Source organism: Pezoporus wallicus, unplaced genomic scaffold (genome assembly GCF_028554395.1).
Source record: "Pezoporus wallicus isolate ANWC-B61680 ecotype Strahan unplaced genomic scaffold, APGP_CSIRO_Pwel_v1 contig_3181, whole genome shotgun sequence".
Lineage (NCBI taxonomy): Eukaryota > Metazoa > Chordata > Aves > Psittaciformes > Psittacidae > Pezoporus > Pezoporus wallicus.
The window spans coordinates 2,954,230-2,973,151 of NW_026641700.1; the positions used below are offsets into that span (position 1 = coordinate 2,954,230).

The 18,922-nt window shown below is 40.3% G+C and overlaps 1 protein-coding gene across 3 annotated transcripts in view; it reads right to left on the minus strand.

The window, feature by feature from the left end:
- RARB (retinoic acid receptor beta) overlaps positions 1 to 18,329 on the minus strand; it is a 325,319-nt gene extending 306,990 nt beyond the window's left edge. For 2 of the 3 annotated variants that reach the window (XM_057424975.1, XM_057424971.1), the window contains exons 1-2: positions 18,258 to 18,329; positions 9,092 to 9,186 (exon numbers count right to left, since the gene is read on the minus strand). The gene's annotated coding sequence lies outside the window, so the exon portion shown is untranslated. The remainder of the gene's footprint in view (positions 1 to 9,091; positions 9,187 to 18,257) is intronic. The other variant, XM_057424972.1, reaches the window with a different exon arrangement.
- Positions 18,330 to 18,922: the final 593 nt, after the last annotated feature.

The following is an 18,922-nucleotide window of genomic DNA, read 5'->3' on the forward strand; positions in this document are numbered from 1 at the left end:
GCAGCAGTTTGTCAGGTAATCACTGCTCCTGCACAAGTCCTAGCACCATTTATGAGAGAAGGTGGCATGCAAGGTTTTGCCTTGCACTACATTTTATCATAGCCAAGAACTAAGGAGCAAAATGGATAAATAACGGAAATTAAAGAAGTGCAGGAAAGCTACATGACAGATAAATGGGATTTTTCTAACATTGCATACAGTAAAGTTTGCCAAAATGTTTTGAAAGAGGAGCCAGTTAAATCACATCCTGCTGCAGCTGTCCAACTTTATAGCTAAAATGTTCATATTAATTCCATTAAACAATTAGAAAAGGAAATCCAAAATATTATTACAAGTATGTTGGCTTAACACTGTAGTTTTTTGCAGATTTAATAACAGATACACTATCCTCAACCTCAAAGGATGATAATTTTTTTACACATAGTGGGTATTTGCATCCTCAGGGAAACAGAGCAGTTGTCCTATGGAAATCTTAGAAAAATCTAAACTTGACATTTCTGACAGACATTTTAGAAAAGAAAAGAGATACTCTAGTAGTTGTGGAGCTGACCTGTCATTTAGAAGGTCTCAATTTAATTTCCTTGTCTGCCAGACTTCACTTCATAATCCCAGAGAAGTCAAATTATTTTCCTTACCCTAGCTTCTCATCTTCAGAACAGAGATGACCATTTAAGCACCTGAATCAAAAAAGTTTTAAACAAAGGGGGAAAAAATACCCCTTTCTTCTGTATTTTTATTTTTAACTCAAGTAGAAAGTCACTTGAAAGCTCAGTCTTCCAAAAGCTTTGACTGTATGCTGTTGCATATCTTGAAATCAACAAAACACACTATTTATAAGTAACATGCCTTATATATAGCAGGATTTAGTGTCATTGGAGAGCCTCTTATTTCAAAACCACTGCTCTGTGATAAAAAAAGATAGAGAAAAATGAGCACTAGGGAAGTTAATAAACAAAATGCATTCATGGCCCATTACTTCAAATAACTTTACTGTATAAATAGTCCAGTCATAAAATAATGGCCTCAATTAACATTTAATTCTCACACAATGCATTTGTAATATACTGCAGGGATTAGAAGTTCTGCATGAACATCACTATTCTAGAAGTGCCACAACTTACAGGAGAAGCACCGATGTATTTTCCACTTGATTAAAACCAGTTCCTAGTCTTTTCCTGCCCCGCTTCTATACTAGGCTTCCTTGTCCTTGGGAAGCAAGTGATGAGAATTCCCCATGTAAATGCATGCTTCAGTCCTTTTCACAAGGTGGAATGAAGCAAGTTCTGAGACACCCACGTTCCCATCAGCTGAAAAACAAAAATAAAAAAGCTAGCACTGTCACTGCAGGGAACAAACACTTGAGGCCAAGACCAAGATGACAGCGGAAAACTCTTCCTTACGTTACATGGACATTCCGACTGCGGCATGTACTACAGGAGCAGCTGCAATGCCTGGGACTTGATAGATCTAAACGTCATGTGAAAGATCACCCCTCGCTCAGCCACCTTAGTGTTTTCCAAGCTAATGCATTCTCTTTTAGCACAGAAAATGAAGTTAACGGGAAAAGAGAGTATCTTTGTAATAAGTGGTTGCTTTTATCCTGCAGCACAATGACTGAGCATTGATGAGATTATAGTCAATTAATCAAACACCAACAAAACACATTCTTACAATGACTGCCACATTCATGGTGTCATTTTAGGAACTGACTCCAGTACACAAAGATATTTTTTTTGTCCCTTGGGTTTGACTTGAACCCTAATGAAATTAACTGCTGGAGGAAACCAACCCAGTACAAGCAACCAGCTTTCAGGGCATGCTGCAACAGATGCTGAAAAAGCCAGTAAGTGTTCCCCTAGAAACCAGAAAGGAGGAAGGTCAGACAACTACTGGAAATCTAAAATGAACCTCACTGCTTTGATGAAAAAGTGATGGATTAAAAATATATTAAGAGTTAGCATAAGATGGAGATCTAAATAAAAAAGCCTGTCAATAACTGTTATCCTCAAAACACATTTAGGGTCACATTAGTACTTCCGCTTGTGGGCTCACCTAAAGCACGAAAAAAACTAAACCAAGGAAAATGAAATATATGAAAAATAAAACTGCTTTTAAGCTATTATTTTCCTCAAAAGTATTCTCTTATTTTAAATTTATTGTTAGTACAGTATGTTAGCAGCTGCCCCTAATAAGCTCTGCATATGTCCAAGAAAACTGCATACACTGACAAAGATGCCTCTAGTTTTGCACAACACATGGCTTTTTTATATGATATGTTCTCTCTTGAAAGCTGCTCCCTCAGAAAATGAAAATTCAGCAGAATCTCTAATAGCTTTCATGTTTCAGTCTAATAGGTAGCGTGGCATTGCACTGCCACCCACCTTCACTACAATATTGCATAGCACATTTAACAGACATTTGCTTCCTTCACACAGTCCTTATGTGCAGCTTCTGCAGGACCTTAGTATTAACATTTAACAGAGTCTATGAGCGTAAAGCACATTTATGAACACCTGCTAGAACATTTTATTTGCCTTAAGAGTTTTATTATAACTGTTCAATTTTCTTGCTATGCTTTATGGGCCAAATCCTGGTCCAGTTTTAGCCTAAACTCCCTTTGACTTCAACAAGAAACAGATTTGATTGTATGTAGGTTTCCATACAGATTCAGTACAGCTTTAAACAAAATGGGATTGCTGGTAAGCATGATACTGGACAAAAAAAGCCAGTGCCTAGAAGAAATAAACAAAAGCACCAAACCCAGCCTTCAAACACAATTAAAAATAACAGCAAAAAACTAAACCCTACACCCACAAGTCTGTAACCTTTGTACTGCATTACAGAAACCTTACGTATTCTGAGGCTGGAAGTAGAAGGAATACAGGCATCCCATCCACTAAAGCCTATGGCCTCTGTGTCTTGGGGGATGTTCTAACAACAACTACTGCCTCTCAGATCACTTGTGGATGCTCCTGTCACCAAAATCTTTGTCCTCTTTATTAAAGCCACCCAAGGCTAGAATCTGGCCATGTGATCATTCATCTCTGCAAACATCCAGATAGCGACAGCTCTCCACAACACAAGACAGCCTGGAAAAAAGCACACAGATCCAGAAGGTGTAGCTGGGAAACAGTCCAAGATGTTGCAGAGGAAGCTACAACAGGAGTATACTCCTCTAAGAAGATTTAACCTCATTTAAAAGTACATAAACATTACTTTGACCATTACTACAGAAAGCCCTACAATTGTAAAACAGACAGCCAGTAAACAGAAAACAATATGGCAATGCCATTTCTGTTTCACACAAGCTTGACAGTAAATGCTTGATTCAATGCATACTATTAAGCCCCCCAAAATCTAAACAATTACAAAAATGAAATTACAGACAAAATGATGAATGGTGACAGATGAAATGTTAACAGATCTAGCACCATACACAAAAATCATTGATTTGCTCTGATTACTACATAGATGATCAGAGTGTATGAGGTCCTAGTTGCCTGCTTGCTCTGGATTTTTATTAATGCTTCAATATCAGACATCCAATTTGGAAATCAATGCTTACTTCATCATTTTTCTCTGAAGGATCCTATTATTCACAATTGATTTAACAGAAATGAAAGGCTTACCATTAACAAGACCCAGCTGCTGACACTTCTTAGATGAATTATTGAACTTCTGAAAGTGAATAACTTAACCATCACCAAGACTTATTGTCTGATGATTCTCTTACCAAAGTCAGTGTACTTAAAGTTACAGAACCAAGCAGTAGAAAGTAGCTTCTTTGCCACCTCCTTAAACACTCATCATAAACACCAACTAAAAATTAAGATTTGCAAAGATACAAACAGGACTTATGGACAAAATCCAGCTAGTAGGAGCTTAGTGTCTAACTGCCTTTTTTATACCCTTAGCCTTCATCTTCTAAAACTCAGAAAGATACTGGTCATTTCAGGCTTCAGAAAAAGGAAATCCAATTTATACCAAGTATGATTACTACAGTTAAAGATCCCTAGAGCTGGCCATGCCCTGCCAAAAAGCCTACATAAGACAATTATTAATTCCCTTTAGGTACAAAATGAAGATCCATCTTATGAACTGAGATAAAAAGTAACAAATATTAGACAATTTCAATTAGAAGTAGTACTACAGATCCACCCCAAAGGCAGTGTAAATGTACAAAACAGGAGGCTAAAGGGCTATCTGCTCAGAACATAAATCCATCATGCCCATTTTCCAGCCTATGAAGAACTATGCATTGCTCAAGGTGAACTGAACTCCTCATATAAGAGCTTTTGCTCTGCAGATTACAACCTGATCAAAAGTTCAGTACCAAGAGAGAACATGCTGGGATGGGCAGTCCATCAGACCAACCTCTGTGTTGTAATCCTACGAATAATCAACTTCAGCCTCAAACACTACACATTCCCTAGCAGCTACACTGTTAATAACATTTTCCATGAATCAGCACTGAGAAGCGGCGATAAAAATATTGAGTGTCAACAATGTAATACCACCCAGTTGCACTGAACTACAAACGCTTTACTGTCAAACACGCAAAGAGGTGGGCTGAGCTGTATGCCATCTTTAAGCCACAGGTTAGCAGGACCACAGCTGTCTAGTGATGTATCAAGAACAACTGTTCAGCTATCAAAACTAGTGAGCATTTCAGGTCTTACTAGACTTCTTGCTAGTCTGCACTACTTGGCTGAATATGCTTTCAAAAATGCTGTAATGGCAGCTGCTGTCTCCTTTAGCATTCACGACACTTGCAGAGCTCCACTTCATTATACTACCTCTGTAACTGCCCTGGAGACTTCTACTCAAGACCATGCTGTCATTTAGCGGTTGACTTGGCAGTCCCAAGGTAACGGTTGGACTTGATGATCTTAAAGGTCTTTTCCAACCTGGTTGATTCTATGATTCTGTAAAGTCTCCTGGATTTGTAACACAGATTTCTGCCTTCCTTTTATGGTAGAATGATGAAATGACATACCTATCATTTTCACACAGGCTCTAATTCCACAACTGCCCAAAATCACTAAAGCTTCTTCTTAAAGCCCTCAATAGAATTGACTGCTTGAACACTGCTGGAGGCAAAACATCTGGGCCTTTTTACTAGGGCTACTGTCTCAGGAAGGCACTCCTAGAGAAAACTAATTTCTACTCAAGTACCATATTTCTCTTTCCCAAATCCCTCCATCTGTTTTAACCCCTATCATTCTGGAACTAGCTCTTTAAAATTCTGCTTACATTGGACAAAAGGTTTAAAATTTAAGGAATATGGGAAAGAATGAGGCTCTAACAAACAGAGCTTCCAAGCTCACAAGTCTTACTGTTTTAGGAAAAGAAGCCAAAATAATGAAATTATGATTAAATTGAAAATTTTTAGGAATGCAAATTTTTCAATCATCTGCCTCTTCCCTATAGAATAACACTTCTGAAATGGAGAATGGCTGGCTGTAACTGAAGTCTGGTTGAATTTGATATCTGCATAAACTAATCTCAGCAAGTAGGTTATAATAACTTTTTTTAAAGAGACATAGATGTTGGCAGACTGCCTGCCTTTCTTGCACTCATTTTTTCCAGTATTTCTCATATTGTGAAATACCTCTTAATGCTATAAACACAGAGCAGATTGCAGAAGTGGTCCTAGTGGTTCCAGTGGGAATAACATGGTCAGAATCTGGCATTCAAAGTTTCCATTTCCACATAGGTTTCATTTATTTTTCAGTTTAAAAATAAGACCATATTTTGGCATGTAACTGGAGCTGCTCCTACAACGCAAAAGAAAAACACTGCTGGCAAGCCTCAAAGTTGTTCCAATACAAAACTGTGTTGGCAGAACTTTTAGAAAACTTTTTGACAAGAGGCAGAATTTAACATCAGCATAAATGGGAGAAACGTCACCGAAATCTATCACATTACACATGCTTACTTATTGCAGGTCAGAACCCACATTAAATTTACATAATGCAAATATAGTTAGCTGACACAGAATTTAAAGGCTGTTGATCAAATTCTGTTTATCTTCTACTTGTATATGTTAGCTTCGAATTCTATGATCATGCTTCTGTGAATGATCTGTTTTTCCTCATACACAAATACTACCATGCCATTTTCCAAATACCATGACCATGTCACACTCCTGTCTTTATTCAATTCAGGTGCCCAATGGTTAAGATACAATGAAATTACAATTACAACTCTATATTCCTGCATCCATTATAGGCACAGAAGAAAATAAATCTGGCATAACATAAATCTGACATTTCACAACTTCTGAGGGTTTGATTTTGCAACCTATTTTCTAAGATACCTTTTTTGCATGTCATATCCAAGGGGTTTTTTTAGAGCATGAATAAGTTAACCAATGTGCAGCAGTGCTCCTTTAACACCAATCACAACAACATTTGATTCTCAACTTCACTATAGAAGAGTCAACCATGAAAGGATTCAGGTACCTGAAAGTAGTTGCCCATATCCTTGGATACCCACAATATAGCTGGATGATGAATGTGACAAAGAACTTACAAGGTAATCTGCACCATTTCAGATCAGCTGTTGAAAGCAACTGAATTGAGTCCTTCTTGCCAGAGAGGAAAAAAGCTATGTGATAGCAGTATCAGGCTGCTGAGGTAAGCTTGAGTTTGAGAAAAGGGTCAAGCACAACCCTCTTTTACCTCCTGACTGGGAAATGCAGATTGTTCTTACTGTGAAAGCACAGTGGGTAACAGGAACATTAAATCAGCTACCACAGGCAGTGTGGAAGCATGATAACAAAAAAACTAGCATTTGCCAATGGGTACTGTTTCTCCCCTTCTTTAGTGGTTGTGTGATCATAGTTTTGGGAAGCTGCATGATTTTGGCAAGATGACAATTTTTGCCTGATGAACACAGGTTAGATAACTCAATTTTTAAACTTCCGTATCTGATGAGATCTCAGTAGAATTTCATTGATTAAGAAAAGAAAGAGGCATTTGAATTATTGAGAATTATCATCTTGCTAAATATCAAGATCTGCTGCAAGCAACCAAGGTGAGAGATCATCTCAAAGAACAAGCAATATGGAGCTTAAATATATAAGCATTTCTAAACCCAAGCTCTAAGCACAAGTTACTTACCCTACAGTTGACTTGACCTTAAATGCAGTCATTCTAGTAGGGAGCTGAAAAGCTTCAATGTTTTGTTTGCTGGGGGTTTTGTTTTTGTTTTTTTTTTTGCTGTTTGTTTGTTTATTTAGATTAAGGTTATTTTTATTTCTTTAACTGTGCTTTTTTTTAACCTGTTACACTGTTACTAGGGATAAAAATGACAATCAAATATAGACTGGATTTATTTACCTTCAGATTCTTACAAACTTGTACCCAATGTACCACAACTCACACGCTGCTTCAAATAATGCAGCTAAGCACATTTGCAACACTTTACTGCAAAAGTCAATATGCCCACACATAAGGTATCTTTTTCAACAAAATATAACATCTATTTTGGATGTTTATTGGCTTAAAACAATTCAGCAAATAGGAAGAAAAATAAGTTGTGATTATTATGTGCAATTAATTTGACCACCAATGAAATTAATACATTGACCAGATAGAGTTAGAGCTTCAAATACTCTTAATATGCAGCCACTTTAGGACTGAAATTCCAAAACAGTGCTCTCACCGAGAATAAATTACACAAAATTATCAGTGTAGTATGCCTAAGAACTGGTGTCTCAAAAATCATCACATCTTCAGGAATTTAAGGCCAATTTGCCACTGAGTATAGCAAGGCGTGATAATCATCTTATTATTTCCACTATGGAAATAATGTACTACATATGTTTCCAAAAGACTGCTTTTTGAAAACAAGCAGTCTCTTTCTTTCCATATATTACCAAGTCTAACAGAGGCACATTTTTATTTAGGCTAAATCATGCCTTGTGGGACATGCTTATGAGGTAGAAAAGAGGACATGCAACTGGCATTTGAGACATATTGCCAGTGCAAAGCTGCCAAAAGCACACAGCAGGGAGCATGTTTTGGCTATCATGAGCAGAATAAGCATGCACTCCTTAACCACTGCCAGCTGGCACTTGTTTCCAAATACAGAACGCTCACTAGGCAGTTTGGAGACTGGACATACTCCCAACTTTAAACTACGCTCCCATAAAAATGTGCTGCTGAGATACCTCATTAACCATGCATGTCTCCTAGCTTACTCCAAATGAGAAAGACTGAATGACACAAAAATCATACACTTCTCCTCATGCACTTTATGTGAAAAAAAGCATTTAAAATATATCTTAACATACTCTAGTGCTTACAGCAAGAGGGTAAGAGTATTGGAAGAAGATTCTGCCAACATCTCACAAAGCAGAAATATTCTCACTACTCCATTATACACAGATAGAAAAAGTGAAATCCAGAGACAGAGAGTACCAAGAAAGCACCGCAATGAACAGCAAGTGTGGCTGGCACTGTGATTATGAACTATACCATTACGTTTAATACAACCTCTAGCAATCCTCACAACAGACGCTCCTTGCTTTATGTGCTGGGGCAGATTTGCGGGTAGAAGATTAATGTCCCCCTCCATCTGCTAATGACTATATAGGTCCCCTGGGCTTTGCACCAAGGGTACTTTGCCCTTAGGATGAAACAAGAAATGCGAATTTGTGTTCATTTCTACATGTGCCTACTATTTCCAGCAACACTCCCAATTGCTAAATGTATATTATTTCAACTTTATCTACCAAAACCATATTTTGCCACGGCAGTTCAGCTGTGATTCCAATTAGATTTTCAAAGACATCAGTTAAAAGGAGAACAAACCAACAGGGGGGCACTTTTCACTTTTAAAGTGCTTACCTGACACAGCCTGCATTGGTATTTTCCCTGTGAGCACCCTATTCATTAACTCTTCACTACATTTTCAAAGTGACTCCACACTTTTGGATTTCCCTTTCTCTACCACTGATAGCCTGCTGCCATGGACCAAGCAACTTTGAAGGAAAAAATGTACCAGAGACTGCCATGCAAAAGAAAGGGCACTAATTAAAACCTTCATTTCCTTCACAGGATTCTGTGAGTGGATTTTAACTTACCCCTGTAACTGTACCTTTCCTCCTGAGAGCTGAAGGCAAATCAGAAGGAGCTTGACACCAGTGTACTCTTTGTGGACCAAAGCCAGTTTGACATCCTGGAAGAATTAGGGAAACAAGCAGTTACGAAGTGAAGAGTGAAGGAATAAGGCAAACATTCTCATCGTCAGAACAATGATAGTCAGGGCAAAAATCAGGGAAGATCTTAATGTTCTCTCCAATATCCGCAAATGAGAAACCAAAACCAGTGTTGCTTCACTGTAAGAGTCTGAATACAGGTATCTCAGATTCATGACATGCTTCCTTTCTTCCTCTTTCCACTGAACACCCCTATCTATTGCAACACTGACCCTCTCCTTAGTTCCAGCTCAAGGAACAAACAAGTAGGTGTCCTTGCGAAAATCACCTGTGAGCACCCATGGGAATTCCACAGCCAGTCAACTGGTTTTGCACTAACACCAAGCATGCACAATTAACTTCCCCAGTTTGCTCAACATAAGTTTGGAAAAAGTTAAAATCTGAAATACCTCTGCAGCAGAACCATCAATACAAGAAAATTCTATCCCCTTTTTAAAAAAAGAGAAATGTGATTTCAGTAAGGTGACTGCTACCAATCCTTTTGATCCAGCTAGACACTTTTTCTGCCAACCCACTCCTGCCCAACAAGAAAAGCAGAACAAAAGAGAAAGCAGTCAGAGAAAAAGCAAGAAAAAAGGAATTGCTCTGTACTGCCCTTTTTCATCTTCAGCAGATAATTGCCTGGTCTCAAATAGACTCTACCAGTGTACAGAAACTGCAGCCACAATAGACAATTTGTTTTTCTCTCTCACATCAGCAGTGCTATGAAACAATGAGTATTGAACTAACAAAGTGCTTTGCCTGTCTGGCCCTTAATACTCATACTACTACTTTGAACACACTTCATTACTGGCTTTCCAAATCAGGCTATACTCTAAATCAAAGATACACATTTAACATTAGTGAAATTAGTTGCAAAACTCAACCAGAAACACAAGCCTGATTATGTGTAAAAGAAGCAGATCTACCAACAAAGCTACTGCTGTATCACAACTTTGTTAGAAGCAGCAGAGCTGCTCCCAGATTTCTGATCAGAATCTAGTGAAACTTGGCCTTTTTCTTACGCTTCCTCAACAACGCACGCATTTCAGCTTTCATTTAAAAATTAAAAAAAAACACCTTTCCCTTTAATGTGCACAATGCTTGAAAACACATCCTGAGTACTATTTAAAAACACGAGCAGCTAAAAGGGATTCAAAATTGCTAATATCCCCCGATTATTAAGTCACTCTCAGGTCCTTCCGGAAGACTTGAAAAGCTTGAATCTCAACACTAAAAAAAAAGAAAAAAAATTAAATATATTAAAAACAAAAGCAGGATTCAAGGAAGGTAAGTGCTACAGCTGCAGTTTCCCTTCCCTGTTGTGAGTATGAGATAGTGTATCTCCTGCCCAATACCCTTTTGAGCAACAAACAGCCTGCTCTCCCTGATGGGCCTCCTCAATTCCCATCCTGTGGCCTGTACAGGTAGTTAGCCTCTGGAGAGAAAAGCCACTGAAGACTACGCATCCTAGAGTGCACCGACAGCAATCATTCAAGCTTTCATACAAGCCCATTGTACTTCGGCACAAAGGGCACACTCAATCTGGTCCACAGCCTAGATTGACAGTATCTATGTACACCACTGATGATTACATATATATATATATATATATGTCTCAAACAGTCTTTCTTGAAAAGCTGAACGAGAGTCTTAAAACTGAATCACAGCTAGCATATTTAACTCAAGTACTGTTAAAAGGCATTTAACATTTTTGGGGGGAGCAGGGAGGTTACTGTGGATACATTTCTCCTTCCTTCTCCCACAAGTAAGCATATCTGCACACTGACATGCTGGATAACAAATAAACTCATTCTTCGCTACTGAATTTTCCAATTTGAACATACAGACATCAATACATAAAGTCCATGTTACTTCAGTGAGATACTGCCTGAATGACTAACGCTGGTGGAATTACAATTCATGTAGCATAGATTATTTGATAATCACCAACTCAAATAAAAACTAAAGTCTCAAGGGGACTTCTGGTGATGTCATTATGACCTCACACAAATGTCAAAGACAAGTAGTACTGATATTTTGCCTGGGCACAAAGTTAGCTCAGGGAAATATGAAACAACTCTGAAAAAAACAGTACATCTTATATTCAAGCTGTATACTACAAAACACACATGCTCAAGCACGATGCCACAACTAACAATGGTGAGTCACTCCATCAACAAAGAGTACTCTTGTCACATCAGGCCCAAAGGACGTCAACAATCAATCTTACAGAGCTCCACTAGTCACTCTATCAAAAGGGGTTTTTATTACACCAAACTGTAATAGCCATTTCAAATTTATTATGTGTTACATACCTTCCCAGGAACTCACCTATGCTAACCACAGCCAAGTCCAGCAAAGACTACCACTTGACACGCCTGACATTTATTTGTCAGAGCTACTGTCAACAGCAAGACTGTGACTAGTCAGGGCAGCAGCACAGTGCAGAAGTACTTTGCCCCACAGAAAGTTTAAACTTGTTCCTTTTGCACATCCTCTTTACAAAATCATTTTCACTGTAAATTATTTTGACTATGAGTACTATACAAAGGGATCCTCTGATCCCACAGTGCATAGCTGTTCCCTTCTAAGAATATAATTAAAACAACTATTTAGCATAACTCTTATGATACTTATTTTCCTCTGTGGGAAACCTTCTTACAGAATCAGACTAATTCAGGCTGAAAAGGACCTCTAGAGGCCATATTCTCCAATACCCAGCCAAGGCAGTGATGATTTCAAAGTTAGATCTTGTTCAGAGTCTTGTACAGCCAATTTTTTAGACCTCCAAGGGCAAATCCTGCAATATCAATGACCCCAGGTCAGAGCTCAACCATTTTCATTGTTAATTTGTTTCATTACACCCTGTTGGAATTTCCCAATTTCCATGTGTGACAACTACACCTCGACCTTTCTCTGTGCACCCCAGAGAAGAGTATCGCTCTCTGTTCCATAACACCTAATCAGGAAACGGAAAGCAGCAACTTACCTTCATTTTCTAATCTCCAGTCTGGGTAAACCCAGATCACTCAGCATCCTCTTGTATACCACATGCTCCAGCCCCCAGTCACCTAAGCATCCCTCCCCTGGGCTCTCTCCAGTTTGTCTCTACCTTTCTTGCACTGGGGACCAAAGACTGGACACAGCATTATTCCAGGACAGTCTTGTCAAAAGCAATAGTCCCATTCCTCAACCAGGTGGGCACACTCTTGCTAATACAGCTCAGCACGCCATTAGCCTCCATCGCTGCAAGAGAACACTGCTGACTCCAATTCAAAGCTGCTTTTTAATCACCATATACTTTTATTCCTACAATTCATCTACCATAAGAATAAGGGTAGAAATAGAAGAAAGCAAGTGATTTGCATGGTCACCAAATACCCCTTGGGCAATACTACAATATAAGCAAGAAACTAACATTGTAGCTAATACTGTTAGTGAAAACTTACAAAGGAAAGAAGCGGGGCATGATTTTACAGCCATGAAGGTCAACCCAAATTTTACATTAGAAAGGACAGCAATACTCCACATCTGAAGCAGTGAACTTGCAAATCAGTACAGTAAGCCTGAAAAGTTTCTGTCTCTTTTTCTGCTGAATTTTTAAAGGAAAATATTTTAGGTAACATCTACTGATGACTGAAACAAGGTGGCTGCCCCACGTTAAAACTCTTTAAAATACTTATGAAAATGCAATAAAGTCTTTCACATATTTCACCTTGATCATGCAGCACTGCTTTACAGTCCCCTGACATACCGGGCACCATCAACTACCTTACATTCTGCTCTCAAAGCAAGTTCTTCTGAGGACAACCTCAGAAGAGCAGCACAAAGGATTTGACAAGTAGATGCACAGCTTCATGAGTAGCGTCTCAGATCACCTAAACACAGATCTCTCTGGAACAGCTTTTTTTTTTTTTTTTTTTACAGTGAGCAAACAAAGAAATATCTACATTTAAAGAAAATTAAATGTGGTTTAGAATGCAGCTATACAACTTCCTGCAGTTGATCCCAAGAAAAATAAAATACACATGATCTGTAACTTCCTTTGCCTGTTTTTTGAACTCGAGAGTGAAAGCTTTAAACATCAGGATTTTCTTATTAGTTACTTCTCAGATTTTTGCTAAATTAAATTCTTGAATATCATCTAACACTAAAATATTTCAATGTGCTGATAACATGGGCTAAAATACCCTCTCAAAGAAAAAACATTTCTAATCATTATTTTGAGATAGCATGTACTGCATTACTTTGATGAGCAGTACTTGCTACTCACTTACCAGCACTAATTCCAAAGCATTCAGAGAGAATCTAGGCATAGGTCAAAACAGATACAAGAGGAAGGAGATGTGTGAGAAGGAAGATTCATTACGTGAACTGATCTATTGAGAGCAGTCTTGCTTGCCTGGCAGTGTAAAGCATGCCCTCACAGGAAGTGAATCAGGTTTCATTCAGAGACTCAAGGAAGACAGCTTTCTATATACCTTTGTAGGATGCTGACCATATGCAAGAATGGGTTTAATAAAGATTCTATTTATCATTTATTTAAAGCTTGTCTTTTATTACTTTGCTACATATTGTTGCTGCCTGGAGCAGGTTTTTCATATTTACCTAGGAGCTAAAACCTCCAGAATCACAACTGTCAAACACTCCAATAACAACCAGCAGCCCTGGACCTTAAGATTATGCCATACAAGTTCAAAACCTACCCCCACGGCTGCTGAAGAAGTTCCACACAAGAGCATAAGATATGTTTTAAGATTGAAAAATGGACATGGAAATATTTATACACACACATATACTCATTTTTGTATACTGTAAGCAGAATTCTGCATATTATAGACATATCCAAAGTAAATAATCCGTCAGCAATTTAATAACAATGACAGACATCAGGTATCTATAATATTCTGTATCCATGACGGAAAAGCCATGGCAAATGCACCAGAGCTGTTGCATAGTGGTAGTTTTAATGCTGCCTACCTAAACTCCCCATGCCAGCCTACTAAAAAGTGGCAGACAAGATGTAGCACTGCGCCAGAAGTAAAACAGAAATCAGTGCCTCTCTGAAGAGAGACCCCTCTGCCTGTACACAGCATAAACACACACATCAGCACAGGATTCAACTCAGGTCTGAAGTCCTACACACAACATGGAAAGATTTTGCCATCGCTTGTCTAATAAGGACAAAACCCACTCTATGTGCAAAGTTTTTTTAACAGCTCGAAGACTGACACTTTTACTTCTTCAGGTTTTGGGTTTTGCTTATCTCTTTGTCCTATCCTCTCTGTTTAGCTTAGAGAGGACTTCCAGAGTACTATGCTAATTAGCACAGCTGGCACTCTATATTAAAAACAAAAATAGCCAAAAAAATAATCTAGTGAAAAGGAAAATTGAATGAGCTCAAGTGCATTTCACCATTTAATTACTATTGGCATATTTTAATTGTATCTAAATAATTTTAATTCTGATCTGGCTAGCAGACTTGCCATAACTCCTGAAAAACAAAGTCATAAAAGTTAGGCATGTGATATGACAGGGTCTACTGCCCTACACACTTGCTATAAAGCGCTACAAAAATGTATATGGCTGTAATCAAAGCTGACAATAATACGCTCACTCTGTCAGGATAAAAGAAAGGTGAACAATACAGAAAACTTAGGCTGGTGTAGAAAATAAATCCAGAATCTCCAAAGTATTACTTCAACAAATGACACAAATATTTAATAAAATGAAGTTTTTTTTTGCTTTCAATAACAAGAATAGTTCCTGAAAAAAAAATTAAAAAAAAAAGAAGTAGAATAGAAATTTACCTATACGGAATACAAATTCTCTACACTTCCCTGTATTTCATTTGGCTTTTTCCCAGTGGGCCTAATTCTAGGGTTTTATGTCTGTACTTCCTACATGTTCAGCATTTTCCAATTTATATACCTTGAATATGAATTAAACTATAGATTTCAGAGTTAAATGATTTTTCAACTCTTAAAGATTTCCCAGTATTGCAGCAAATGGAGTACTACGCTTTACTTTGAAGGAGGGAAATACAATTTAACTGACATTTCATCAGTGTCTTGGGACTCAAATATTGTCTCCTATAATACTGAATATTTAATTAGAACACAACCTACAAAGAGGCAAGATTTGACACAATTTTTTCCCCAAAGTCTTTCCTAAGCTTTAACAGTAGTTTGCACTTAAAATATGCATTTTAATAGACTTTGTTATTATAAATAAGGAATTTCAATAACTGTTGTCTCCCCTTAATATATAAACAAGGAGATAGTCAATGATATCGAAAGAGAACATACTCAATGCCAATAACTTACAGGGTTCAATGCTACAAGATATTATGGAAACTACAGGTTATTAAACAGGCAAGAATATACATTAAAACCTCATGCATGAAGTAACTGCTATCTGAGAAGGGTTAGAAGAAAATTCCACTGTGACACAAAGCACACCATAACTGCTCACAATAGTTGGATGACACCAGACCAGCTTTGTACAGCATCCCATCCAGGAATGGCTACTTTTTTAAATCATTGCTAGTAACACATACTTGGAGAACTACACCCTAGGGTGCAAAACTGCGGAAAATCAGAACTTTGTCTCTAAAATACTGGTGTTTCATACAGCAGTTGGCATAGATGTGGTTGAACCTGACTGCAACTCTGATTTTACACATGTAGATCTACAGAATTCACAGGGACTTTATTCATACTACCATACCTCTCCCGCCATATCCATATGGACAGAACTGGGAAAGTGGATGATCCCTTTCAGATGCATCTGGCTCACACTCCTGCTATACACACCTGTGGGCACCTCATAACTAGGAATTTGCTAGAATAACTCATTTCATTCTAGAGAAACATGGATATGTGAGAATACTGAACCTTCTATACCTCACCCATACTAGAGACCCATTAGCCCTGAAACAAGCTACTGTCCATAAATCTCTTTTACAGACCATGTCTTTAGCAGAAAACCAAAAAGGCATCATGGTGAACCACTCCTTCATGGTGTCACTCCTTCTACCTGGAGAAGACCTGATTTTCGAGTGTAACAGAGATGCTTTACCATACTGCTACTGCGGTGACTTAGCCTGAAAAGGCAAGTGGACTGCAAGATCCCCCAGCTCTGCAAGAAAGTGCAGAAGAGAATCAGACGAGATGCAAAGTGCAACTGACTATCTGCTTTGGAGCCAGCCTACACATACTTAGTCACAGAATAACAAGAACCCGCATTAAGGGAGATCCTGTACTGGTAAGCACTCTAGTTTACTATCACACTACTATAGAGGGACAATACTGCAACCCTTCAGTTAGCAAAATGTATTTCTCTGGAAACTTACCCATACAAAAAGCTGAGGACCAACCTCCTCTGGTCATTAAATCAGGCTCAGACAGACCCTGACACATCAAGCCCATGGGTTGGTTAATATTTTAAATCAAAAACTGTCTTTCTTGGTAAAAACCAAAGCACACACCAGCTCTCGATCTCTTATTTCAAGAGCTATGTTATTTTCAGTTTTGCTTCCAACTCTTCCCAAATGACATAACCAGAACTGAAAACTAGTGATGTCCACGTAGCAACTTCCACCACACACAACTGGTCTAAGTTTACATTGTCACCACTTTACCCTAAATCAGCTTCTCCCACACAGCACAGGCTCTTGCGCTAGGTATTCAATTCCTTCAGTTAATCATAACATTATCTATAATTAACCTATGCTTGCTAAACTTTCTCATGAGAACTCTTCCAAGAGTAAGAGCTGAAGAACAGTCTCAGCCAATTCCCTCTCTTTGGGCTGCTGCTGTGCTGTCCTGACTGGCATTCTTTGGATACAGCACAGTCCTTGGGCAATAATATTTTGTGTTGCTACATTAAATATTTTGCTTTCAGAAGCCATGTTATCATTACCTATCCCTCTTCAAAGCATTAAGTTAGACCGCATTTATCGCCAATGATTAAGCCCTTCATATTGTGTTACACAAAGCTTGCTAAAATGCTATTAAGCACATCTCACCCAAAGGCAAAATATCAACGCTATCAAACCCAGCACAATTCTGCCACAGATTCAAATGACCAAACTGCCAGTCTCAATACAGACAACATTGTACAGATAGAAAACATCAAAATTGCATAAACAGCATTCACATTACCTCCCTGTATCGGCGCCTGCAACACGCAAGGCACATTGCTGAGCCCTCACATCGCGTTTGCTAACGAGGTATCCCTGACTCGCGGGCAGCAGCAGGGCTCCCGCAGACCCTCACACAGCCCACCCCGCTCCCACAGCGGGAATCCCTGCTCCAGCCCCGAGCTCCCAGCACCGTCCCACAGCAAGACACGAAGGTGCGGTGGCTGGCAGAGGTTTTCGCTCCCCGAAGGAGCAGAAGGGCCACCCTGCACTGCACGCCTTCCCGACCATGTACCGAGTTACTCAAGTAAGTAACTAACCTACACGCAGGGGGATGAAGTAGCCAGCTAAAAGAAACCCAGTGCACACCGTGGCTCTCTCTGCGCTGGAATCTCATTCACCAAAGCGCACCCCGGCTGGGATCCTGCTTTCATCCTCTGAATCACTTTCTACAACAAGCGCTGCCAAGACCCATTAGCTTGTTTTAATAAAACTAGGTAAACATCAGGTATTTTTGCTTGTTTCCCGCTAGGATAACTACTCGTTGATGCAAATGACGGTAAACAGGACAGCGAAGGGTAGCTCAGCGGCGGCAGCAGCAGCGGTTACTCTACCCCGGTTCGGGGCTGTCAGGGTCCCGAGCACAAGCACGACTTCACGCTATATCGAATCACTCCCTCACGACGTCTCGGGTACGCTTTTGTCTGCGAAGCAGAAGGAATAAGGCGCGCAGGCACTAACGCGAAGCCGCTAACGGGCTCAACACGGAGATAACCACCGCGCCCCCAACCCGAGCGAACCGCGCACAGGTACGAGCCCAGACACGCGCGGGAGGGACTGACAAACGAGCAGCTGGCCCCGCACTCCACTCCCCGCCTCCCCCGTTACCGGCCGGCCCCGCTTTACCTCCGCAGCCTCCCGCTCCCGCCACCGCCCCGCCAGTGCAGCCGGCAGCGGCGGCGGCAGCCCCGGCCCCCCGGCCCGCCCCGCCCCGGCCCGCCCCGCCCCCTGGCGGGGCCGCCGGGGGTTCGCGCGCCCCCTTCCCGCCCGCGCTGAGGGGAGCCCTGCCCGCCATTTTTCCCCCCTCTGAGGGGCGGCGGGGGCTCTGCGGGCCAGGAGCACGCTGTCCGCACGCTGTCAGCTGCGTTCCGAACCTCCGCCGTCCTCGGTACTGCGTACCAGGGAGCGAGGGCACTGGGCGGGCTTCGCCCCCTTGCCCTGCAAGCCGAGGGTGCCGCCACAGCAGTTCTTTTAACTGCGCTGCCTGCAGCCGGTGGGTGAAGTTTGCCCCTCAGCAAACTCGCAGCCTGGCACCCGCTTACAGCACCTTCGGGGCTTGTGTGCCTCCTCCTGCCCTGGTGCTGGCGTGATTCCTGTGCTTTCTGCAGGCGCTTGGGCCCACGGGGAGCTCCAGGAGTGAAATGTTGCATTTCTCAAAGGGAAGAAATCCCAAAAGAGGGGGAAGAGGTGTGATGATGCTCTGGCCGGGATGGGAAACCAGCCACGAAGTCTCTATCTCAGCTGCCATTCATCTCGGCTTAAAGTCTTTGGGAGATGCACACGGGCAAAAA